The 24,282-nt window shown below is 39.1% G+C and overlaps 1 protein-coding gene and 1 long non-coding RNA gene across 3 annotated transcripts in view; one reads left to right on the top strand and one right to left on the bottom strand.

Moving 5' to 3' along the window:
* The window catches only part of celf6 (CUGBP Elav-like family member 6), a 145,584-nt gene extending 138,233 nt beyond the window's left edge, over positions 1 to 7,351 (top strand). The window contains exon 13 of the mRNA XM_044333128.1: positions 6,128 to 7,351. The gene's annotated coding sequence lies outside the window, so the exon portion shown is untranslated. The remainder of the gene's footprint in view (positions 1 to 6,127) is intronic.
* LOC122968194 overlaps positions 1 to 24,282 on the bottom strand; it is a 117,402-nt gene that overhangs the window by 44,695 nt on the left and 48,425 nt on the right. Inside the window, exon 3 of one of the 2 annotated variants that reach the window (XR_006398785.1) lies at positions 7,364 to 7,434. This is a non-coding gene — a long non-coding RNA (uncharacterized LOC122968194). The other variant, XR_006398793.1, reaches the window with a different exon arrangement.

Here is a 24,282-nt window from a genome sequence, read left to right as displayed (position 1 = left end):
AAAAATCCTGCAAGAAAAATTTTGCATGAAAAATCCTACTAAAGTAAAAGTACATAAATACTTAGCAGCAAAATGTACTTAAATATTAAAGTAAACATACTTATTTCATCCTTATGACTGATATATTATTACATATGACATAAGATTATTAATACTGAAGTATCAGTGTTACAGCAGCATGTTACTGTTGTAGCTGCTGGAGGTGGAGCTAGTTTGAACTACTTAACATACAGTTAGCTAGTTTAGTCCAGTGGTTCCCAACCTAGGGGTGGACCCTTCCAAAGGGTCAGCAGATAAATCTGAGGGGTTGTGAGATGATTAACGGGAGAGGAAAGAAGAAAAAACAAAGATACACAAATCTGTTTTCAGTTTTTGGCCTTTTTCTCTAATCTTTGATTTTTGCTGAAATATTGGATCATTTGAACATTTATTGAAATTAAAAGCATGTGAGAAGTTTAGAGGGAAAAATCACTATTTGGTGGAGCTGTTAACAACTCAGACATCTGAAATGTGACCCCGACTACACACTGCTTTTTAAAAGACGTCAAAAGGCAAAGTGGTTGGAAACCACTGGTTTTATCTTTAACAATATGTTGTATTTTAAAAGCTTGTTATATTATCCATTGTGTCAAATCTCTTATTGGTGACAATTTATATCACCTTCAATAGGACTAACTAATAAAACTACGAAATGCATGAATAGCCTAGCTTAGTATTAAATATAATTAACAGTGAGAATTCTTGCTTGTAATCACTCTCCACCTTTGTCCCCATGAGCCCTGATGTGATTTAAAATTGTCTGATTTCAGGTCACCATGTTTCACAGAATCAGCCTCTTGAGCTTTTTGTCGGGTTGCCCTTCTTCAGAGAGTTGTTTTTTGATTCTTATGGGGTTTGAAATCTCATTATTACCTGCAGGATGCTCCAGTACAAATTGATGACATCATCAATACCCATCTGTGCATAATTAGCTGACTACTGGGGAAGGTGTTGAGAATCGATGCAAGTCGTTAAGTTACGAATTCACAAAAGCAGATAACAGTAATTTCTTTTGGCATTATATTTCTGTCAGCTGTTAAGCTACATTCAGAGGCTCTTTCAGTTGAACCTTTGCTTATATGGAAATTCATTGATGAGCTGCATAATAATACAGAGCAGATTTATAGTATAACAAATTTTTACAAGACTGCTGACAACCATGATGAGTGAAGGCAGAACGTTAGAAGAGAAGTTCTCACAAAAAAACAAATAAACAAAAAGATGCTTAATGGAAAAGCACTTACTCACCCTATAAACTGCAGTCGCTAGTGTAACGGTGGAGACCAGCACCAACCCCAGTAAGCACTACTTGGTTAGTTCAAGTGATGCTTCACCATTCAGTCCTCGACTGAATAATCTATTTTCATATTCTACCACACTTTGTTTGCAAAATTTTGCCAAAGAACAAAATGCATGGGGATAGCATAGTGATTATTGTCTGGGTATTATCTGGTTCTTTTCACAATAAAAAGGACATGTGTCCTACATTTGTTCTTATTAAGTCTTACTATGAGTACATGTCCTTAAATCTCATTTTAATTTGCTGTAACCTTGTAGCGAACCAGCACTAAACACTTTGACTGTTTATGATGTTATCATGCACAGAAATGCATAAATATAATATACACAACAAAATCTCCAATGCTAATCAATGCTAACTTTTAAACACCTCACAAAATACCAATATAAAATCAATGTGCAGCTCTGGAGCAAGTGTTTAATACTACATGAAGGTGTAAATTTAAACTGTGTTTACACCAACAGTTAAATTAATACAGAAAATATATAATAGATTTGCTGAAATCAAGCTAATTCTTTAGGAATAATTGTGAACCACAGTCACTGTGCATTTATCTGCTGTTTGTAATGATGCTGGCATTTAGGAACTATGCACACACCAAACAGAGCAAACAAGAGATCTTGCAAATGTATTAGAACCTATTTTTACTTTGCTGATAGTATACCTGCTACTGGAAAGAATCAATATTCTACTGTTCCTTCTTTTAGCCCTTAAAAAGTCAGTGCTTTCATACAAAATAATAAAAAAGATGGTTTACTTAAAGTAACCCCATCCCTCAATAAAGAGTAATTTCACAGTGTCAGGCTTGATTCAAAGAATCATCGCCCATCTGTTACAAAGTGCAGCTGCTAGTGCAAAATAATATAGATGCATGCTCTCTCTACCCAATTGGCTAGACAACTTTTGATTACAATAAGATAAGCCTGGGTTATATTTCTCCATAAATAAGGGCATGGTAATACCATTTGTTTGTTTTAAATTTGACTCTTTAAAAGCCACGAGATGGCATTCATGGAAGGTGGAATGCAATACAAATGATAGATGCTCCCTTTATCCCTTGCTTGATAGCATTTGAATAGAGCTGTGTCCCACTAATTGAAGAGAGGCTTTCAAAGCAGACACCCTGAGTAGAGGGGGAGCATTATTTTGATTTAGCACAAATGGATTAGGGACAAATGGAAAATATCGTGCAACAGCATTGAATGACAGGACAGTCATTGAGACGTACTCAGAATGTCTCTCCAAGCACAGACATTTCCTACAATAACATTCTGTCACTTTATCAGGAGGTGTGTGCATGAGAGCATGTCGGTTCATGTGTGTGTTTATTTCATGTCCTCCTTCGTCTCTGGTCTGGTTCAATCCATCTCTGTGTTTTTCTTCTGTTATTACACCACTTCTGTTGTTAAGAAAAACCAATAGACCAAAACCAAGACCAATCCCATGAAAACATTAAATAAAAAAAAACACGCTAGTGGGGCTTCTGAAGCCAGGTCTGTATCACAACTCCAAGTTATAGATCCATCAAAATCATGAGATATTTTATATAAAGAGGATGTATTTGAGAAAAAAAAAAGACCAATTTCCTTTTTTTCCTTTTCATTTTTGCCTTGCATTGTTAAAGAAAGTACACTGAGTTCTTGAGCGACAGACTGAAAATAATAATAAATTAAAATAAGTCCAACTGCAACTGTTTAATTTTTCTAAATTCAAGTACAATATAATAATGAAAAACTTTGATGAAACTTGAATGATGAGTTTTTTGTGTTGCTTAGGTAAAAACCTCAATATGTAGATAACTTCAGAGGCCTCCCTTTCTTTTCTCTAATACTTACGATTTTGCCTTGAAGTTAAATTAAAAACACGATCAGACAGCATTCTCTTCCGCTGGTCTCAGGAGCCCTGCTACTCTGAAATTGCGTTCTGTGTCTTAAAGATAAACTTAATGCAAAAAAGCTGAAGCACTCACTGTACGGCCACCCTCATAGCAAACAATGCAAGGCAAATCCAATTACTGTAGACAGGACAAGTTTCTGAAATATGCATTCCTGCTTTAAGGGTTATCTTTGTGAATATAAAAACATCAATTCAACCTTTTAACCTGAAAATGTTGTCAGCCTGAGAATATTTCACCACCACAATGAGTCACAAGAAAAAGGCCTTTTCTGTGGTGTGTTGATGATTATTTGCTGTTATTTATGTTTTACTTGTCATTTTTTTTTCTCCAGTCTTTATGGTAATAACCATAATAACCTCATTTGATTTGTCAGGCAGAATAAGTGAGAGTGTGGAAAGGGTGCTTTGAATTCTGACTTAAGGAAAAGAAAATCCCATTGTTTCTTTCCTTCTTTTGCACCCCACCAACCTGGCAACCTGACTTGGCCAATCACAGTGTGAGGTGGCCTTTCTCCGCTATAGCCACACCTCCCACACCTGTCATGGGGCCAAGTTCCCACAGCTGTAAGTTGAACCCATGGTGTCATTTTATTTTGGATGACGTCATGTGGTGGGACTGTGACTGCGTTGCATGACGTGGCGTTGATTGATATCTTTAAACTCTATCTCTTTATATTCTGCCCTCCTTTTATATATATATATATATATACTGTATATTGTATATTGGCAGTTTGTGGAGTGCAGTAAACCGATGCCTTTCTTGGCTGGTACCTGTTGTACATAATGTAACTGACGTGCTGACTGGTTGGTTGACTATAACTGGAAGTGGCCTTTAACCCTTTGTGCTATTGTACCGTGTGCCCTTGTGATGTTTTACTTTCTCTTGTGGGGTTCATGTGTATGGATGTACTGTATTTTCTATTTCTCTATTTCTTCACATCCACATCAACAGTGTTTTTTTTTCCAGCAAATTATGATTTTTTATGAAAAGTCTGAGTCTTTGCAAAAAGGACCTTTTTCTACACCCGATCGACAGCTGTTTAGTTGAGAGATGGCCAAGATGACCCTATGTTTGTGTAGCCAATTAAATCTCCACTGTTCACGCAGAGAGCACAGGCAAATGTTGACACTCCATTTCTCCGTGGATTCCATCTGCACAGGGAGTACTTCGGCAAGATTGTTTTGTTTGCCTAACATGAGAATCACTTCTCATTTATTTATTTATGAGGGTGCAAACCAATTACACTGTGATAGCAGAGCTGCAGGCAGCGCTGCAGACCCACATGGCCAAAAAACGGCCACCATACAGCCATACTGTACATGTACATGTACAAGCAGTGGACAGAAAAAGAAGAAAAGTAAATAATACCTGCTTTTGTTCTTTTGTATTTTTCGCAGGATTATGCCACCAGATAAATTAGCTCTTATGTTTTTGCTGCTTGTATTTGAGATAATTCTGGCTCGGTCTGTGAAAAGTAAAGGAAGCAAACAGCTTTGCAGTGAAAAAGGTCCTTTCTTTGCAAGTGAGTTTGTTTCTATCCCTACAGGCCAAACCCTGATAAGAGTTAGTTGTTTTCATCAAACTCGTTCTGCCCTATTCTTTCAGAAGCCCTGCAGGCGACTCTCCCTCCCGTAGTCTATCCAATGAACTCAGGGGGGTGTCTAGCCAGGCAAGCCAGGAGGGATAAGGTCTTTCCAGCAACTATGCCTCTTAACTGCCAGGTGTCTTTTATGGAGCCATCTAAATAGGTGGCGGAGTGGGGTGGCATAACGCTGGGACAAAAAGCTTCTGAAAAAAATGAAAATAAATTCTTTATCATCTGACAAAGTTGCAGGGTGAAATAGTTGCAATGTTTTCAAAGAAGCTGTTCACTTGGCGGAAAAAAAAAGATCTATTTTAAAGCCACTGTGTGTTTCTTCTCCTGTGTGGTAGATGTATAGCGAGAATCGCTAGTGGCTTATAAAAGAGGGAATCGGGATCTGTAATCGGGAGTGTTGGTGCTTTATGCTGCTAATGGCTAGGCTCGCTTTGGCACACAAAAGAAATAAGTTAGAATCTCTGCTCCCACATCTAAAAAGCAGATCTATTATGAAACGGTAACAAGCTCATTTACAGGAATGGAAAGGTAGAACAAAGAGCGTCTGGGTGCGTGTTCCCGTCACAAAGTCAGACCCTTTCATGTTCACTCCCACAGAGTGATTTGCTGTGATTTCATAGCCTTTCTTCACCCACATCATAGCTCACAACATATTAGGGATGATAGGCTGTAAACTAGATCTTTTATATCCAAAGCTCGCCAGCACATCGGACACATTTAGCGATAGTGTTGCATATCGAGTCAACACAAAGGCAGGGAAGCTGCTACGTTGGTTTTTTTATGGGATTCTAATTAGAGGCTATTTCTTGAAATATGTATACTTTCAGTTCAGTTTTTCTGTCATTACAATCATTACACTATTTTACCTCGCACACACACTTGTCTTGTTTTCTTTCTGTTTCCCTCTTGTTCTTTCAGTAGTTTGTAATGAATTAACAATAAGATGAATGACAGCAACATTCAGCTGTATTTTTTTTTTCCATGCAGGGAAAGGTAGTCGGTTTAAATTAGGCCTTCCTCGGATTAGTGCTGTCACAGTGTAGATGTCTGTTCCATATGGTTAAAACACAAATCTCACACCCCACCTCTAGCCCACTTATTTCTGGTTTTAATTGACACACTCCTCTTTTTTTTTTCTTCCTCCCCGTCTGTTTCTCATGCTGTTGGCTGTGCCTGTCAGTCTGTGTGATAACCAGGAGCCAGCAACCCTGAGCATGTTTGCCGCAGCCTCGCTGAATCCACTCTTCTTATTCTCCCCTCTCTCTCCTTCTCTCTCACTTTCTCTGTGTCACAGGATGAAGGGCCACAACACCTTATTTCCACAAGTGCAGTAAAAGTACAAAGACTTCTTGCTCTGCTACATATCATGAAGGAAGGGTGGTCCCTTGATCCTGCTGGAAACCCGCTGAAAGATTGGGTGACTGAGAGAAGGATCCCAGAGTTTTTTGGTTCTTTTTTTTTTTAATTTTTTTTTTTTAGTTTAGTTTTTTCTTTCTTCGCAAATGCCTCTTTTTTCCCTGTTTTGCTTTGGCGTCTGTGGAAGAAAATTTTTTGCAGAGACCAACTTTTTGCTGCTGTTTTTTAGACATGATGGGAAAAAAACCTTTATAGACTCATTATGCTCAAAGCATGCATACACAGGATATAGATAAACACACATACACACAGATAGCAAACCAAACATACACATTTAAAGATGCTACACCTAACAAAAAAGGAAAAAAAAAAAAAACCCTACTTTGTACATGTATAAATACGTGCAAATGCCAACTCAAGTACTGAAGCAAACACATGCGTGTGCACACACACACACACACATACACAAACACACACACCAGCCTGCTGCCATTTTGGTTTTTGTGCCTACACAGGTGTTGTGCTCTGTGACAGGGCAAGCTCTGGATCGAAGAAGAAAAAGAGAGAAGAAGAAGAAGAGAAGAGGAGAATCCAGGATAATTTACATGCATCATTCCTTAGGAAATAGGGACCAAAGGACTAAACGCTTTTTAAAAGAATATAAATATATAAATATATAAATATATATTTAAAAACTCATACCTTGTAGCTGCAAGTATTACAATTTACTCGTAGTCAAAAAAATCATTAAATCAATATCCAGTGGCCTACTGTAAGTACGAATACAAGAAAATGGAAATAATGTATAAAAAAAAAAGACATGGAATCATAGTATAGGGGCTGATCTTTTTGCTCTGGATGCTGATTTAGCGCCAGGTTGTAGAATAGTAAAGTAGATTAGAAAAAAAATGTAGATTTGCTAACTTTTGCTGTTGTTTAAAAAAAATACTTGAAGTTGTAATGAAAAAAAGGGCAAAAGTGGAGGGAAAAAAGGAAACATTCATCTGCCCCTGTACGCAATGAGTCTCTTTCTCTTGGATGTTAAGGTATCAGCCACTGGATATCTCGCTCATCACAATGTATAGGTCACCGCACTCTCTGACAGCTATGAACAGACTGTTCTGGAAGAAGAAGAAAAAAAGAATGACAAGACAAAAAAAAAGACTGAACTTACTGACGTCTGTGCTGGACAGGGTGCAGACATTTAAGGCTTCTCACTGGCCTTTGTGTTCAAGCGACAATCCACTGTAAAGACCAAGCAAAATGGACATGGGGTGTCTTTTGTTTTGTTTTTCTTTTTGTTTTTCTTGACCTTTTGTATTGCAACATGGAGTGTGAATTATGAAGCCACAAATGGTTAAAGCATGATGGTTCTATTAAGGGAGATGGACAAATGGATATTCATGTTGGGAACAGAAAGGGAGGAGGAGTAAGGTGACAGCTACTGAAACTGCCAGCAGAATGAACTCAGTATATGAATGAATTTGGCCCTCATGCTTTTGGAATTCCCCAAAAAGCAAAGCATGCTCGTTAAAAAAACAACCATGGCTTAAATAAGCAAGATGCCAAGGATATCTGTGTCCACTGGAGCTGCTGCAAAACTCGAATTGAGAAAAATTGCCTCTTGTCTCTTGGCAGATAGAAAACAAACATTTCTCTTAAGACAAACTCAATTTATCGTACTGATGGCAAAGGAGTGCAGGCTTTCAGAGCTCTTTCAGCTCTGTCAAATATAATGTAAATTCTACTGTTTAACATGTTCCCTGACCAGCTCTCTTCATATATTATACATAGAGACTCTGGGAAAAAAAACCCTACTGCTTAAACAGAATATATGTAATTTAGATCTAACAGTCACTCTTAACCATCATTCAGCTTGCCTGTAGCCTCTCTGACACTGACGCCAGGCAGGACAGAGTAAAGCACTCCAGTACTGTCATGTCTTGATTTAAAGTCCTATAGCCTTTATTTTGACTGTTTTAGAGCTCTGGATGCAGGCTCTTCTCTAAAAGTAGATCAATATGTTTGGAATGAGTCTATAGGGAGGAGCAGTTCTGTTTCAGTCACTCTGAACACTTCCCAATTTTCTCTGTCGAACACCAGCTCACATCCGTACACCAGCGCTTTGAGCACTGACAGCTGGCAGTATGAGGCAGGGCTAGGATGGCGGGAGGGAGGGAAGGAGGTAAAGAGAGAGGAAGTCAACAACCAAACATGACATCAAGATCCTTTAAACTGATGTTTCTAGGATGATGCCCAATGACTTAATCCATAAAATTAGAAGCCGCAATCACGCTCCTGGTGACAAGCACTATACAGTGCAGTATCTGTGCTACATGCTTTCGAAAAATAGAGTTAAAAGCTTCAAATAGGGCTGGCTCCTTTTACCTTAGGCTCTAGTCTAACTGGTTCCCTTTTACTAGACTCTTCTCCCTGCCATCCCCTCCCTCTTTCTCTATCTTTCTTTAGAGAGAAAAGCAGACCAGACCTATTCCAAATAACTGAAGGAGGGACTAATAAAATGTGCCAGCAGATTCCAGAGTTTTTGCTGTACTATCATTCTTTGTCATTTAAATAAGCAGAAGGTCTTGATTTTAGTCCTTGATATCAGTATGCCATGTGCTCCCTCTCTTTCCCCCTGTCCTAAGAGCAGCCATGCCTTTCCAAACCTCAGCCCAACTGTTCAGCGGCTCTCCCCTTGGAACAGTATTTTCGAACCTGGCTAATGTCTGTGCTCACTACCCTTCAATTATCTCCTGCACTGTATTAGACATGCTATTTCACCTTTCCCTCTAATCACACTGTAATCACCAGCCTCTATACATTTGCAGCAACCAAGTGAAAAATTACTGGGATAATCACTTGGACCAAATGACGGGAGAGATGGTCCCCTGCATGCACATGGATGACAGAAGGAAGATTAGCGAGAATTATGTTTGTGCCTACTCCCTGGCAAGACTGCTGACAGCTGACCTGGCACCAATAATACTGCCGAATTTAACCGAAGAGGCGATGGAGGATGTAGGATAAAACCTTCCATAACATACTGTAGCTAGGTGTTTATATTGCAGAGTAGACTGACATTACCAAAAAGTCTAAGAGGAAGGTGGACAGTAAAATGCAGATCCCCCCCCCCCCTCCCACACACACACCTTTGAACAAATGTTGCAACAGTAGTTGCTTAAAATTGTGTCCAAAATCAACAATTCTGCCGGAAATCCTCAATTCTGTAAAAGCAGCTGCTCTGAGTCCTGTGTTATTGTGCTTCTCCTTTCAGCACATAATTGGGTCTCAACTACCTCTACAGAGCCCATTCTTTTTTTTTTAACAAATAACTTGCTCTACACTTTTTTCTTTTCTTGCTTGTATCCCTAATGGGACACCTGCAAAGCACATTATTGTTCAACACTGAGAGAATATTTGTGAAGCGCAGTAGTTCCTCAGATTCAAAATCATGAGAACCAAAATGACAGCTTTTTAAAAAAATTGCCTCCAAATACATGTAAGATAAATCCCAGCCCTCCTTCCTCAGCCTTTGATTGGACGTTAGGTGGAAACGCAGGAAGCTTCATGAGTTAGGTCAAAACAAAGCCAGGTTCTGCAAAGCGTTTGTGATCATTATTCATGTGAAGCTGAACTAATCGATGGCAAATCTAATGTTCCATGGGCAATGAAATTTCCTGTGCTCGTCTCAGCCATCTTTAGAGTATGTTCTACAAGTGAACATGAACCTTGCACGCCTGCACCACTGATCTTCTCTGTCTTACAGCTTCTACACCAGATGCTGTACTAGTTCCTTCTGCTAATGGCAAGTTGAGTCCCTGGTGAGCCAAAGCCCAGCCTAGCCTAGTATCCTGCTGTCTGCTTGGCTAACAGTTCAGTGTTCATGTAGCATCTCTGCTATGCCAGGGCTAAATTAGGCAATGTGAAATCAGCACTTCCACACTTTTAACAAGGGTGCTCTCATTACCTTTGCGACCTGGGGAGGATGTTACTGAAGTGACGTGCATTAAAAACAGAAATAGCTGTGAAACATGCTCCAGAACTTCTGAAACAAAAAAAGTTTTGTTTTAGATCTTTTCATCCATTTATTGACAAGAGTCTCTGCCTACCCTGCTCCCAGTCTCTGTCTGGCCTATGTCCTATGTCCAAAACTACCTTTATTTAGCATCTCAACTATAATGTAGAGCAGAGTATACACAAGTACAGCCAGTAGCCACTTGCTTCTCTGCCAGTGATGCATTTACCCATTCTGACCCTGTATCATTAAATGAGAAGTTGGGGGGGTGTATACATGGTATACTCAGTTCCTCAGTTGCCAGTGCACCACTGCTCACAAGGTCAGTCATCTAGAGAATCATTGTATCCTTAGAGGGCCCCAGCCAATAGCGGGGCCAAGCAGAGAACTGCTAGAGCATGTCTATGATTCTCCAACCCCCCGGGTGCATAACACTCACCCTAAAATAGCAGTGATTGTCAAGGAAAGGAAGTGAAATGTAATTGACTGAAAGTGGAGAGATAATTAAAGGAACCTGTTGGACAGGAGGGAAGAAATTAATGCCTCTCATTTAATAGCTGCTTTGGGAGAGAGCTTTTCCGTCATCTCACTTTGGCGCAGAAAAGGTTTTGCTGTGGAAATGGGATTTTGTATGGAAAAGGTGGAGGTGGAAATAGGCACTGGGTGGTGGGGGTGCTGTGTGCTAAACTGAAACTCCACAAAATCACTCCCAATACTCAGGGCATCAGGCGCTATGATGTCATGATTAGTGGAGGTTCAGAGCCTTGCCTTACCCCTGATCCTGAGGGAGGTCGAGCAGAATCACAAATATGTGGTCAGTGGGAGCTTTAAGATCGCATCCCACCGCGGGGAGTGCTGAGCCAGCAGAAGGGCTGATGAACCACCAAAATTGTGCTTTGGATTTATAGTATCATCATCCAATTCCAAGAGTAACAAAAAAAAAAAAAAAAAGATGCCATAGTCCACCAAATGATGCACAGTGGCTGCTGCAGGTGTGCGATTATGTTGGACAACATGGCTGAGAGTAATGAAGACAAAGACTTTTTTATTCCTTAATGTAAATAGCCTATAAAATACAAAAACAGAGAAAGGTTGTATAGCAGCTTGTGTTGAGAAGCCCAACTCTGTGGGACAATGATGTCACTATAAAAATGTGTCCACAGCAGTGCAGGGATCTAGGAGAGTCCTTTTAAGCCCCTTAATTTTTTGGCTCTGAACATGCATCCTACAACCCTAAGCATCGGACCGAGGCTTAGAGAGTGTTTGACTTAGTGTCAAACCTAAGCCATGGCCTCAAAGTGATCCGTTAATTAAGATTCTGTGTACACCGACATGTCATGATTTTTCTGACAGAAGAAAGATCGCCTGTGCAGTAATTGGATTAGTCCAAATGGGGCTGATGAACAGATATGACAGTGACAGTAGAGTTCATCCATCTGCATGCTTACCGCTTGACAAGTGCGGCAAAAATAGCATCAGTCACCGCCACACTTTTGAAAATTCTTTGGAAGTAAAAGTTTGGGCTTTTCAGCATTTAAAGCTAGTTTTACAAAATGAAACTCTCAGTTCCAGGTAACAGTTTGTTCAATATGTACATAAACCACAAAACCACAGGTACCTGGTTAAGCAGAGATTGGAGGAGGGGGACAAACAAGAGAGCAATTATTGTAGAACCCAGCAGAACCCCTGCCACTGCTCTCATGACCACACAGCTGCATTACTCCTGTACATACAATATAGCTTATTTTTCAATTCTGTTGAACCTTCTTTATAGGCCGTACAATAGATCATGTTCAAACATTTAAAAAAAAATTAAAAGGATAGTTAATATATTTCAGTGAAACTAAGAAAAGGAACCTATGAAATAATTTATCAAAAACAGAAGATAAAATGATTTTATTTCTTGTATAGTGAAACACTGGTGTTCAAAAATGGGATTTTATACTCATGTTGGTAAATTGTTCTTTATTTTCTCTCTTGTTTTGTTATTGACTGAAGCTGGGATAGACCCATTTTCATGAGGTTTATTCTGATATGCTTTGATCATTTTTATTTTTTCAGGCTGCACAATCCCTGTATAAAATCCCTTATGGATGGGCAAGTTCAAAGAGATTTTGCTCACTGGAAGCTCTTAAATCAATACAAGAATTAACAAACTGCACTGTAAAAGACTGATTGATGGTAATGGTCATGTGGATTCATAAAAATGAGTCCATTGCACAACTGAGTTCAGATGAATCAGCATTGCATGTTCAAAAAGAATTTCATTTGAGGCCTTTGTTTGTTTTGAGAAGAAAATATGGGAAAAAAATCACAAAAAAAAAAAAAAAAATCAAACTTTGCAGTCAGATTGGTTTTGAGACCTATGCTGTCATATTGTCATTAATTGTCTTTAAGCCATGGAAGGATGCCTGTAATGTTTTTCTCTTTATGTAATTGTGTTTTTTTGTTTATTTTTAAGGGTTGGTGGTAATCATTGACATATCTCTGGTTTTCATCTTCTCTGTACTTACTTATGGGATGTTTCTTCCACAGTTTGTTATCTCATTGTTGCTGAGAAAGTTTGTTTTAATGTGATAACTCCATCCACTGAAGATATAGTACCGTACAGTACAGTAGATTGTGTCACATTGCTTTGCTCCAGCCAGGTTGATTTGTTAATGTAAGGAGGGAATTCTGCCTTAAACCCAGCCTGTTCTCTCTGACAGTACTACCTGTGAACAGTGGTTGGACACACTGTATTCGGGGGGGGATGCCAAATGCTCCATCTTTAAAATGTAAAATCTGTTGTAAAGACAAACACTTCACCAGAGTCAGTTTTGCCTCAAGCCCATTCTGACACAAATAAGGACGTGGACATCCACCTCCATTTCCATTGGTTATAAGGACCAAAATGTAAACAAACTCAGCTAACTGAGCAGTTTGCTCCAATCAAGCATTCAATGAGAGCCTTTAAAGAATTCACATTTAGTCATAGAAAATTTTGCACCATGGATCTTTGTATCATAAATCATTACATTCCCAGCTTCACTATCTAATTTCATCCACTTCATTTGTTCTCATGCAAAATTAATTTATCATAATATATTTAGGTATTTATATTCACAATGAATGGAATAATCATTTATTTTATCATTTGACTTGAACAAACTGAGTTACTGTTTTCTTTTTGTTTGAAACAGAGATGTAATTTGAATTAGCGTTGGCTCTGGTCCGTTCCCTGATTTGGGGTGATATCTCCCATAGTGCTCCTGAACTCTGTAGTTCTCTAGTTCATTATATTCTGCTTAGACTAAAATAAAGCACAGTCCTGTAGAAAATTGAGCCTGCTTTGTCCTTTTTATCTATTCATATATTTTGATTAAATAACTCCTAAAGGTTTGGATCTCTCATGGCTTGCATGCATGACCCCGTTTGCAAAGATGTGAGGTGTTCGGTGTCCTCTTGTCACTTGGATTGTGGAGAGAATGCATTTAGGACATGTCATTGTATTAATTGAGCTAACAGCGCTAACCATATCCGAATACCAAATTAGATGAGACGGTTAGTAGAAAATCGTTTAAAAAGGACGAATAATGCATAATAAATGGAACGGAGATTGGAAGAAGGAGGGGAATAAATTGTGAATTGATTAAAGGGAAATGGATATTCAGCTCTTGTCTCATGGAGGTGTTACAGTGGAAACAAAATCAGGTGCAATGGGTGCTGCTGGTTATCGTCTGTGAATAAGAAGCAGGAGGTCAATCGATTAATCAGAGATTTTCCTCGTGCTGCGTTTCATTGACACAGACGTTACGGTAAGGAGAGTCAGGTCACATTGAGCCTATGGTCAGTGTCCTTTTTATGGCCCTGAGTCTCCTCCTCCCTCATTAACCCTCAGAGTCCGTCAGTAGTCACCAGACGCCTCAACCTTTAACAGTGGAAGATAAAGACCACACAATACTGTGTCCCACAACCAGCCTGAATGCTCTGTGTACAACAGGTGAGATCATTTCATTTGTTTTTTTACAGATTAACATGGTTCAATAATTTCCAGCTGCCACAACTGTCCATCACAACAGAAGGAAAACATCAAAACTCTTTGACAGTAATTGTTCCAAGAATAGAGTATTACACCCCAGGGAACATCAATGACCAAACCATCCCAAGACACCAGACATAATTTCTTGTTTATGAGCCTCTCTGGTGCGTCTGTGCAGTAGCATTGGTGTGGAAACTGATTTATGGTTGCTAAATTTGCAGGTGATAAAAAAGGCAAAGAGTGGCCAGTTGGGGCACTAACTCTTGGCTATTCACATGTTGACTCCAGTGCTGAGTCTCCAGGGACCCTCTCTCATTGTGCGGCAGACACTCCATGATTCCACATGACAAACTGGATTGTTCCTCGAGTGAGTCCTGCTGAATTATTTTGGTCCTTTCGATTGCATCTCCTACCCCTGAGATTTTCCTCTACTGTTGCCTTTGAGCCATAAGCCTCGACAGCCACCAATGTCGATACTCAATCTGTTCTGTAACCCCTAAAGCTGATGAAATGTGCTAACAGGGGTTTGTTTGTTTGTCTCCAGGAGGGGGGCAAAGGGAAAGAAAATGGAACAACAAGACTCTTTTGACAGTTCCATTTTTTCCAATGTTTTGGAGTGAGGGATAATCATGAAGTATGGATTGGATAGGGGAAAGTTATTACATTTTGTTGTCTTTATCCTTGTTTGAGTTGTAAAAAAAAAGGTCAGATTGTTCTAAACATGGTTCTTTGCAGTTCCTGGGTTTATCCTCAATTCTGACTCCCCTACTCTCTCAGTGTGGGAAAGGAAAAATCATTTTTCTCACTTCTCTCAACCTTGTATCCCTTTAAATCTTCAGTGTAATTTGACAAACATACAACCTCCCGTCTGGCTCGAGTATTTCTTGTGTGTATTTACTTTATTGGTGATGCTGATTGGGATAGGGTGGTCTTATGAAGTTCAAATACGGTGACTGTTGCTGCTGCTGACAACACAGAGACAAGAAAAACTGGTGTTTAAAAGATCAGTCTCAATCCTTCTAGTGTCCTCAAAGTGTTTTCAGGATTTCAGTATCACATCATCCACATCAACAAGATGTGTACTTTATGTGTGAAGGACAGTCTGTGAATTGGCTAAACCAAAAAGCATGCAGTGTTTTGAATTTTTTTTAATTTAGTTTGCACAGGTAACCAAAGTACTTCTCCTTAGTGACAACAAAACTGTAAAGTTCATTGTCTTAATTCTGTGTTAAACTTTAAACATCTTTTTATATTGCACCTTAAATTAAATCTGGCAGCTACAGATAAAACACAAACACCTGAACCTAAGTGCATCATCATCAATAGATGACAATATTTATTGTTTTTCCTCATATGGAACATTTGAATATAAATACCAATTTAATGGGTTTATGATAAAATGAACCAATTTTATCATGTCTTCGTAATTCTTTTGCAGCTGACATTAATTTATAATTGACAGAAATGCACTCCAGACCATTACTTTCATAAGCTTTTAAATTCATGCCATGCGCCTCATTATACCAAGGAATGGCTTGTCTGTAGGTAATCATGAATAATGGCCTTTCAACTTCTTAACTATGTCCTACACAAATATTTACCATATTGACTTATCACCTGTCATTTACCATGCATTTAGCATTTGACTTTTATCGTCCATTAATCTATCAATGCATCCATTAGGGACACTCAAGCATTTGGAAGCCTCTGTACACTCCAACGAGCCTATTAGCATGTCCTTTAATGGGAAACATGTTGCAAACACTAAGCATAAGCTATGCCACTCAGAAACCTGAACCTGTCAACACTCTTTAAATTGTAGATCTGCATAGAAGAGTCTTTGTGCCTTCTCTACACCACATGTTTTTAAATTATAAGGGACTTTGTGCATCTACAAGTCCCTGAAGGAGGCTCTGAATGACTATGACAAAGGGTGGCAAATTTCGATTCCATCCCTCTTAACATGCAGATTCCTAAATAACAAAAGATTATAACTAAATGAAAGTGTGGAGAAGACCTGGGTAAGCAAAGCTGCACAATCACTTTGATCCTGTTATGTATTACAAAAGCTTAATCAATATCTAATCAAGGGGAATACAGCATGCCATGTCTTACAGAGCTCTTTGTTGTCAGAGGTGAGGTTGCCATGGTGACTGGACAGGTGTGGAGAGCTTAGGCTGCAGCAGTATTGATGGAAATTAAGAAGCATTGATGAGACTTGAAGATGCTGGGATTGAAAAGGGAGATAATTAAAGAGAGGGATGCGGCAGGAGACAGGGGGGAGGGGGGACAAAAGAGATTTAGGTTGGAGAAACAGGAGGTGATGCAGACAGGTGTAAGTTGGACATGTAGCCGTCTGTCCTCACTGTTTCCCACTGGAACAGCAAGAAGTGTGTTAACCAAGTTTCATGAACTACAGAGAGGCACACACTTCAGAGTAGAACCAATGTCTTACAAGTGAAATTAAAGTTGCATATTACTGTGGAGGGTTTGCAATCAGGCTACAGTACCAGGATTTCTTTCTTCACTTCAAACTTCAATCATGATTAATCTTTCAAGAATGCCCTTACAAAGAAAACCACACATACCACACATTAAATAATAGCAAAATATGAATTTCAAATTCACATAACTCCAAAGTTCAAAATTGATCTCTGCATGCTAAACAGGCAATGGTGTGACATGATGCAGGAATCGAGCATGTATGTTCTTTATTGCATCTGCCTCAAGATGACTCATAAGTAAAATGTAATTTTAATACTTGATAAAGTCAGTTTAAAGAAATATGAAATCCTGGATATGTTTGACCACAAATACAAGTGCATTATGCACATTAGGAAAGTCATTTCATTCCAAACCACAGTCAGTAATTCAGTTTAATACAATGGGCCTGATTACTATTAAAACTTGAGATGAGAAATATTTCGCAAGGTTACAATAGTTCCTCTGAATTTACGCAACTTTACTGACTGCATATATTCCATACATACAAAATGAAATGAGAACATGTCTGGAGCACGCACAGGCCTCCATTTTTATATCTCAATTCCTTTCTCTCTCATTTCGAGGTAATTCACAGGGTGGTAAAACTGTAACACAGGAAGATAAAGCGGGTGAGAATGAGCCTGTTAAAAAAAAAAAAAAAAAGGCACCAAAACATCTGAGTCATGGCTGACCTGGACAAACTACAGATGATGTCACCATGGTGCACAGACTGTGCTCCAGAGGGAAACTTGTTGAACTCTGTCTGCACTCTGTGTGCCGCTCACCCCTTGACTCATCCGAGCGGCGGGAGTCCACCAAGTTCTGTCCATTCTGGCCCTCAGCCGTGCAAAGTCCCACAGAGAGCTGTCTGTCAACACCTGATTAACACTTGAGATAATAGGTCATTAAAGTTCCCCTTCAATCAATGAGTCCAATCGAGTAATCAAGGCCGAGATTGAACGAACCCAAACCAGCATGGAGCCTGGTGGGAGCGAAGAGCCTTTAATCAGTATTGGAGAGAGTGTTGCTTTCATCTGTGGATGTACGCAGAATAACACTGTTGTGGTTAAAACCACGCAACTGCAAATTTGTTGATACCTTTTCTTACTTTGATTGAAAATCACTTGTGTGGTGATTGAGTTTCATGACCCTTTTGCTGTTGAAATCTCTTAAAAAGTCCTCTTCCTCATTTTAATAAACCCAAAGCATCAAGAGCATTTTCTTCCCTCTTGAAACGTTTCAATACCCCATCTTGTCTAAAAAGGTTTATATGACCTCCTAGCCTTTCGTGCTGTCCAAAGCTCTTCCACGCACATGTCGCTCTCCAACCCCCTTGTTCCTGTGAGATATTAGCTCTGGCCTTTGTTTAAATATCTCTTGGTATTTGGCTGGTCAGTGTTGTTTAACCTGCCACCTTTCAGCTGTGAAATTTCATCCATTCTCATAAATCACATTGAAGTGTCATTATTTTCTGATTACTGTCTTAATCACACAAATACACAATTATTGCTGCTCATAAGCACTCCAAATTACCACACAAGGATAGCTGCTAATTTCTGAAACATGATACACGCATATAACACATTTTATTATGCGTCTTTTATTGAGTATCTTATCATATGTTTAATTGTAGTTTGTAATAATTACGTACAAGCGTGCGCACGAGCTTGTACCCGTGGATATTGTGTGAGGGTGCGTGGGTTCACACGTGCGCACAGAAACTTGTGTGAGTAGCTGTTGCCGGCTGACAGCTGAGCTGAGCTGAAGTGAAAGCATGAGGCCCAGTGACAGAGAGAACAGAGGGATCAAGCATTATCATCAAAAAGGACACCAGTGCTCCCTACTGCAGCCTCACAGCTTCCTCCAGTCAAGCTGTTCGTTTGTTTGTTCGTTTGTTGTGTCAGTGTGGATGGTCCGTCTTTTTGAATCAGTGCACTTTTCAGTCAGAAAAAAAAAAAAAGATTCTGTTACTTGATGGGAAGGAGACGATCAGAGGACAAAAAAGTTGACATAACAGCAAGGTGAGATCACCCCCTGTTTCTCATTTTTCGAATCAGTATTCAGATCGCTGATCCTTAATATCTGAGTCACATCTTCATTTATCTTTATGTCTGAAAAATTCATCCGGCCAGCTTTTCTATTACGTCACCTTACGAGGAATAGAGTTATCCAGACATATATTTCTCCCCGTAATTCAGCTGTGGTTTGTTCCTGTAGGAACTGGCACACATGATGCCAGTGTGGTTCATAAAAAGACACATCACTGCGGGGAAGTGTGCCTAATTCTGCTCTGAGAGTAGCTCTCGTAAAGAGACATTGTGGCTAGCCTACTAATAGAGCTGTGAGGGGAGAATGATGCAACTCGGAGGCAATGCTTTAATTTGCCCTTGGTTTCGCACACGCGTCTAGGAACAGCCACTCTGTTCCAAAGCTGATTGGCCCGTTTACCTTTAGACATGGGCCAACCACTTGCCTCCGAGGAATGAGGTAGCTGCTTTTAGCAAGTGTTCAATTTTGTTTTGCTGTGTTCCTTTTTGGCCTGGGTAGGTCAAAATGTGGTAGATGCAATCACTGTGGTTTTAGGTGTAATGCTGTTTCCCCCCCTCCCTTTACATTCCTTAGTGCATGTAGGCCTCTTTGCCTTCCACATTACTTTTAAATGTTTAAAGTTCATTCTTATCAAAAGATGTTTGCAGTTCAGTCCACTGGGTCCAGAATGCTATTTGTATCTTAGCAACCTGTGCAGCAACAGAGGAAGATCAGAGAAGCTACTTATTAACCTGTTGCTATGACTACGGCGGTAGGCAATAACTCAGAAGATGCTTTAACCCTTTCTCTCTAGACTGCCACCCCCGATCAACAGACGGATAATGTTCAGAACATTTGGTGAAGGGAAGAATCAAAGCCTTCATAGTTCCTTTCTGCGTCTATCTGATTTTATTTCTTTTTTCTTCAACTGTATTCAACTGTGTGTGTGTGTGTGTGTGTGTGTTTATTTCTGTGCCACATCCTCAGCAGATTATCTTTGCTCTACAAAACCAAAGGAAGTCATAACCCACACACCATCTCAAAGAAAACAGAAACAAAGAACAAAGACATTTCTTCTTTTGTTTCCCTCCTCTAAGTGATCAGACTACTTTATTGCATATGCATGGATGTAGTGCATTTGATACAAAGCCTAATCAATCGTACCCACGTGAAAGGGTGCAGATGTTTCAATTTTTTTCAGTATACCTCCAAACAGGGACGCTGAGCGGTGACAAATGCTTTCCACACGAAGGTTGAAGCGTGAGTGTGAACTGATTTGAATTGATGTTATTCCAGGAGAAATCAATGCAATTTTTTAACAGCTGCAATTACGCCCCTCACGTCAATCCATCAAGAGATTTGCATGAGGTAATTGTTGGCGCTACGTCTACTGATGCATTTTTATTACGTTTCAATTAGGAATTGAATCCAATTAGGGAAGTCATTCCAATCAACCAACAGGGGTCTCTCCTCAAAGCAAAGCCTACAGTATAGAAGAGGCTGTTGAGCTGAAGGACAGATACTGAGCCAGAGGTCCATCTATTGTCTAAGCCAAAGCTATTTGCATATACTCACAATGCATTTTTACACATTAAAAAAATTATTATAAGCAGTTTCCCAAGAGTAGTAAAGGAGTCTTCTGTTAGCCTTCTACTCGTGCAAATATTGTTTACTTAATTTGTTTCTTTGCTTTTCATGATGAATTACTAATCACAACCTAATAACCACTTAATTAATTCCTTTTTTTTATTTCTTTCCTTTTGTTTGGATTTTGTTTGGGTACATTAAGACATCAAAGCAATCAGTCTAGGCAGTCAACAATTGAGATCGCAAATTCATTAAGTTTCATTATAAATAACAAATTGTAGAACATTTTTAGTACTTCATACAAGTCTTTTCTTATGATTCTGAAATTATTTGAGTCTTAAAAGAAATTAAGTAAAACAGAGAGGTTGCAGATAAGAAATTCAACCAACTCAGACAAAATTAGATGTTTATGAACTGCAAATGTGATAATACATTTTACGCTTCAACCGCTGTCAGTCAGTGACTGATGTAAGTTTTTCAACTGAATGTAAAGTGCAGCTCGTGATCATCTATAAACCTTCTCAGTTATATTCTTTATAAGCTCGAAAGAGATCAAAAGCCTAAGCTCCAACTAACCCTGATATTTGCTCCCTCACCAGATGACACAATATCAGTGAAATACACTCACAATAACCCAACCTGAGAGGAAAATTCACAAGGATGTTACACACTGTTTATTTGCTTGTGAGAATTATCTTCCTAATAACATTGTCAAAAGCGTCGGGCACGGCAGAAGCACGCCGCCTATTCAAAGCGAGCTGAGAGCCTTGCTTTTGAGGTCGGCTTTCTAATTTTATGACATCATGTTAATATCTTTTTTTTTTTTTTTTCTTTAAACTGCTGAAAACCTGTCCTGAAGTAGACACAAGAGAGGGTGATGGTGGCTGTTTTGGCTTGCAGAATCAGTGTGCCTTTGATCTTGGGGCAGGGCAGAGTTAAGTGGTTGTGTGTACAGTGCTACTGCCCCCTGGGGGTGCGTCTGGGTATAATCGGTGCTGGGAGCGGCAGATGGCTCCTGCAGCTTCAACACCAAAGAACACTCTTTCTATCTACCAACAAGGAAACTCGTGAGGAGTAAGCACTCCCATGGGTTTCTATCATCACCATACTAATCGGATCAGCCATAGAAAAAAATGACAGCTTGTGTAGCTCAGGTGGTTATATGGCCATGAGCACTAATAAACAGAGAGAGCTGTTACTGTCTCTGTATGCAACATCTGTGGGAATATGCGACAACGTCTAACAGGTCCATGTTCAAAAACTTTTTTTTTTCCCCAACTCAGCATCATTATTGAAGTTTTAAAATTAGAAAAAAATATTTTTGCTTTTTAATCTAAATATAACACGCATGGCTATGCTGCTAATGTCTCATTTATGTCCAAGAGAAGACACTTAACTTGGAAATGCAGGCCATACGCAAAGTTTCCTGCTTATTATATGTTTTGTTCAGTTTCTTCCCACTCACCAAAGAAAAAAAAGCCTGTACACAAAGGATTCAGTGATTGAAGTCATCAATACAGCGCTTTTTTTATCTTTCTTTTTTTCTGAGCATGATAGCAGGCTTTTCAAGGAGTCAAAGTAGGTTTCCCATCTTCCTCTCTTTTCCACTGTCACTATCTTTCACATGCTGCACAAATACACACATACGCACAAACAGATGCACACAAACACACACAAAAATGTAGCTGCAGTAAATGGAGGTGTGCAGATTGCCCACTTAGACTGTTACATTATCCTTTTTGTGTTTACTTTCCTTTCTCTGCTCTCATTTTCAGCCTTTCTTCAGCACTCTCTTTGTGCCTCTGCTCGTACAGACTCTGTCAGGTGTGTGCGTCTATTTCCTGTCCTCATTGTCCTGTCTCTTGTCATCCTTTCACCCGTCCCTCATCTCTCTGCCATCATCAAGGACCCGGTGGCCTCCTACGTAGCGCCAGTGGAGAGAAGGGTCTGTATCTCGGCAACGCACCTAGCAACCGCTCTTCGTAACTATGGATTATAACCTGTTGCCAAGGGAGACAGAGATGGAGGATTGATTTTTTTTCTTTTTTTTTTTTTAGGGATGAAATTCAAAGTGAATTAGATGCATGAATACACAATGCATCAGGACAGGGCACACTAACATTCATGAATGGTGACTTTATTCATTTGCGGTTTTATCCATAAGCGCAATACTTTATCTTGATATTTGTACAGATTAGTTGACAGTTTAGCACTGTTTTTATGATTTGATGTGTTTTCTATGGGATAGTCTGAGAGTAAAGAGTTATGGACTGCTATTGATTATAGATATTATAGATTGTATTGCAATATTAAAGTTTAATCAAAAAAGAGCATTACTGAATATGAATCCTTTAATGATAAAAAGACTTAGCTTTATTAATCTGTAAATTGATAATTAATTAATAGGAGGAGCATCAACTGTTTTATTTTTGTCTTCTGTTCTGAATTTCAATAATTCCAATAATTAGATTATTCAAAAGGGGGAAAAATATTGGAGGATTTAAGGTCCAGATTTTATTCGACATATAATTGATTTTTTTTTTCTTATGAATAAACATTTTTTTTCTTCTTAAATATTTCTTTTGAATAATACACACACAAGTTGGCACACTATTAGAAAAAGAAAATAGAACCCGAATTATAAAGGGGGCACACACACACACAGGCACACTCAAAAACACACTGACAGAGTCCCTTTTCCCTCTTCGTTTTGGTGCTTCTCACCCATTCTCTCTATCGCCCACTCTCTGATGAGTGCTTTTACATGGCCACACAAACTTGTCATTAAACTAACCCACTATTTTCCATCACCTCTGAGCTAAATTACCACACTCTGCCTGGCATCCTGTGGACCAGCTTGTGGATATGAAAGCCCACAATTCCCCTGCTATCACCTCTCTGGGCTCTCGCAAGCACACTAATGATAGCCTGCCACTGGAGAGCTGGTGGAATGGAGCCGTAATGTCCTTGGAAAGTGCAGGCTGGTGAGCATGCTGCGGGAGAGCGACCTGCTCTGTGTCATGTTCACTCTCTCTCTCCTGGTGTGGATAGCCCGCTCTGGCCTCCGTGTTAATGGGCAGATCCTAGCTTGAACCCTGATGGCTGGATGTTTGTGATGGGGGCCTGAATCTGACAGAGGTCCTTACCATTAGTACGCCAGTGTTCAGGGGAGAGTAGTGATGCACACATGTATCAGCATAACACACATTCCTATACCAATGCCTTGACTCCACACTAAACAGGTAAAGTTATTGTGTTAGTAGTCAGTATTGAACATCCTTAGCTTCCTACAAGAAGAAATATAATGTACTGCAGATACTGATATACAGTACTACAGACATGATCCATCACCGCACACACACACACACACACACACACACACACACACACACACACACACACACACACACACACACACACACACACACACTTACACTGTGCAATAAATTCAACCGCAGAGAACACAGAGTTTACAAATGCACTACATGATGTACTATTCTAGTATGAACACTGCACTATTTCACAGTACCGTATACTATAATTTTTTTCTATCACTATACTGTATTATGCAATATTATACTTTACAGTAATATGTTGTGCAATGCTCATTGTAAATAGTAAAAATATTTACAATATGAAATTATATAAATGTTAATACCTAATAATATAAATACTAAATAATATATGTATTATTTTACTTGTAATCAATAATTAATAATTATTTATCAAAATGATGTTTTGCTGATTGTTTGTTTTTTTTAATCTGTCTCTTTGAAACTTACATATACTATATTTTAATTATTTTTAGTATAACTATATGGCATTATACAAGCCCATACTACTGTGCCATACTACACAGTATAACTGACTATCTGACTGACAAAATTGTTGTCAGGATGATATCACAGCTTAACATAATTTTTGATAATTTGCCAAATTTAAATATTACAGATAT

This window comes from Thunnus albacares, chromosome 1, assembly GCF_914725855.1.
Source record: "Thunnus albacares chromosome 1, fThuAlb1.1, whole genome shotgun sequence".
NCBI lineage: Eukaryota > Metazoa > Chordata > Actinopteri > Scombriformes > Scombridae > Thunnus > Thunnus albacares.
This window is presented reverse-complemented; position numbering and strand designations above follow the sequence as displayed.